The sequence below is a fragment of the Nannospalax galili genome, unplaced genomic scaffold, assembly GCF_000622305.1.
Source record: "Nannospalax galili isolate Female #2095 unplaced genomic scaffold, S.galili_v1.0 scaffold160, whole genome shotgun sequence".
NCBI classification, from domain to species: Eukaryota; Metazoa; Chordata; class Mammalia; order Rodentia; family Spalacidae; genus Nannospalax; species Nannospalax galili.
Window position 1 is genome coordinate 1,973,477 of NW_008346900.1, and position 3,006 is coordinate 1,976,482.

General features: G+C 56.5%; 1 long non-coding RNA gene across 2 annotated transcripts; it reads left to right on the forward strand.

Moving 5' to 3' along the window:
• The first annotated feature begins 200 nt into the window (after positions 1–200).
• Positions 201–2,570, forward strand: LOC115072073. 2 transcript variants are annotated; one of them, XR_003851136.1, is made up of 5 exons: positions 201–469; positions 546–707; positions 811–1,508; positions 1,980–2,222; positions 2,368–2,570. It is a non-coding gene; the product is annotated as an uncharacterized LOC115072073 (long non-coding RNA). The 2 variants fall into 2 exon arrangements; XR_003851135.1 differs by having other exon boundaries at positions 1,980–2,570.
• Positions 2,571–3,006: the final 436 nt, after the last annotated feature.

The window sequence follows — 3,006 nt, forward strand, 5'->3', positions numbered from 1 at the left end:
CCGCCCCTTTTTCCGGCCTCACAGCCTTCCTCTCCTCCTCTCTCTTCCCGTCCCCTCCCCTCCCCCCTCCTTCCTCCCCGGCCTCACAGCCTTCCCCTCCTCCTCTTCCCCTCCTTCTCCCTACCCCTTCTCTCTTCCTCTTCCTCCTACTCCCCCCTTTTCTACTTACTTCCTTCCTTCCTTTCCCCTCTGAGGTGCAGTTGTCAGCTCGCCAGCCCCCAAGGCCTCTCTCAGGCCTCTGAGCTAGGAAATTAGGAAGAGAGCTGGGTGGGGAGCTCTTCCTTCTGGGGGTGGCCTATTCCTGGACCCAAAGCCTCAATGAATGGCTGGGTGATCTTGGTCCTCACATCTGGTTAGAGCTGGCTCTGACCTAGAGCAGAGCCGCCCACAGACACTTCCTGGGGAAAACGAGCTGGCGTCTCTATAAATCTCCTGCACCCCTGTGCCAGCTTCCCGGCCAGGATGACAGGTGATGGCTAAATAGCTATTCACAAGGCATTATCTCCAAGCACCAGCTCAAATTGAGAGCCTTTTTCCCTACGCAGCTGAGACAGGCGTGTCCCTCTGTTTGCCAAGGACAACAGCCGACTGTGGAGAGGCATGGAGTCTATTACCCCACTAATGTGACAGTTGTGACTGAACGTCATGTTCTAGAGCTCTGGAATGAGGAAAACAGCGTTGCTCGGAAGACAGACAGGGAGACACTGGTGAGGAGGGGGGTGGGGAAGGAGACACTGGTCGGGGGGCATGGAAAGGGAAGGAGGCCTCTGGGTGTAAAGGACACATCTCTGCCCCACCCCTCCACTGAAGGAACGTTTGCCATGTGGTTGCCATGAACCAGGAAGGGCTGCGAGGGGAGGCAACATCCAGAGGCCTTGCCCTGCTGTCCTGCCTACACCTCCCCACCAGGATCCTTTGCTCCCCTCTCCACTGGGCATTAGGTTTTATCAGTGTGTTTCTACCTGTGAGCCATAGCCAGCAAGCCTACCTCATGCAATCCTGACCCTGTGTACTCCTAACCCTCACACCTCTTACCACATGTCCCCAACTCCTCTTTCTCCTGACCCTGCACACTCCTGACTCTGCTCATCCTTGATCCTCACTTACTTTTGACCCCCACTAAACCTTAACCCTACTCACCTCTGGCACTGCTCATCCCTGACCCCACTCACCCCTGTCCCCAATCATCCTTGGGTCCACTCCCCCCGTCCCCACTCACCCCTATCCCTGCTCACCCCGACACAAGCTCATCCCTGACACTGCCCACCCCTGACTCACCCCTAATACTAATTACTCCTGATCCTGTCCACCCCTCACCCCACTCTCCCTGGCCGCACTCTCTACTGTCCCCACTCATCCCTGACCCCTGGCTCTCCCAGGCCCCAGGCAGAGCTCAGTCTCTACAAACTGAGATCAGTTCTATTTTCTGGGTTTCTGGTACTCATGGTGGACACTGGAGGCTCCTGCGCGGAAACAGAATCAGCTTTGGCTTCGAAGGAAAGTTGAAGGTACTGAACCTTCGATTTGGCACAGGCAGGACTCCAACTTGTGGAGGTTGACCCCAGGGGCCCAGGGAGGAGGTGGCAGTAGTGGCCCCTGCCCTGACATAGCCCTGCTCCAGCTATGTGGGCAACAGCTTGCTATGTGGGCAGTACCATGATCCTGGCCACACAGAGGTGCCTCACTCACATGGAACCCACAGGCATGGTGGGGGCTTCAGGGTTTGAGGCCAGCTGGGTGCCTGGCTGGCAGGAAGGGACCCAAACTTTGTGAACCACTCATTATGTCCTTCAGAGAAGCTGCATTAGTACCTGTGGACAGGAGCCCACATCAGTGCTGACGTCTGGAGAACCAGATCCAGCACAGAAGCTCCTGAAATTAATCATCCAGCAAGCCACGGTGGTGACCCCCGGTCATCCCAGCACTTGGCGAAGGTTACAGCAAAGCTCTGATCTCTGCCCTCGTCTTTCCCCACACAGATGGAGTGGGAGCTTTAGGGACTCAGACCAGGCCTTCTGTCATCCCTCCTCATTAAGGTGCCTCTTGCCCCTGTCGCCTGGACAACATGCTGTCCTTCACTATCCCTCCTTCCTCCATCGTATATGGGTTTGTGTGAAAGCTGGAACTGGCAGAGTTCATCATCTTATGCCCCCAGGAAGCCAGCCACCCAGGGGGACACCCTCAGGATTGCTGGGCAGTAATCCCATAACCTCCTCTGCTGGGTGAGTGGTGGGTCCCTGTCTGGTCCCAGTCCCAGTAGGACCAAGTGAGCTGGTGCCCAGCACCTTGGTCACCCAAGTGACCTTTCTCTGTCCCACACTCACCCCCTCCTGGTACCAACTCTTCCCAAACACTCTGTGTTCTCAGCCTCCACAAAATGATCTGGAAGATGATAGCCATGCCTAAAACCCCATAGAGGCTGAGGAATCAAGGCCACTATGTGCACAAAACAGGGACCTTGATGAGCAGAGGGGATCCTGACTGTTGGCACCCCAAGGCCTGTGTCCTCACTGGCCAGAGGATACCAGAGCTTGGAAGCTGCAGAAGTGGAAAATAAGGCTTGCCTGCCTGCCTGCCTGCCTGCCTGCCTGCCTGCCTGCCTGCCTGTGGAGGGACTGGGTCTGAGGGAAGCACCTGACCTACAGGGATGACGGCTGAATCAGCATGTGCGGTCCTCACTTCTCACTTCACTCACTCCTGACCCTGTTCACCCCGACCCTGCCTACCCTGACCGCACCACCTCCATGCCTTCATTCCTTTGCCAGCATCCCTTGGCTCCAGTCCCTGCTCTATGTCTATGCCCTGGTAGGAACCCTCCATAGATTCATGACAAAATACAGTGGTAGTCTCTGCTTAAATTACTCCTGGGTGCCCAAAGTGATAACAGACCTGCTCTCCCCAGGGCTGCCCTCCCTGCCCCATCTCACCTCCCTGTCCCTGGGGTGCTTCCCGGGCCTCATTCCAATGAACTGCCCATATCTAACTCTGTCCCATGTCTGTCTTAGG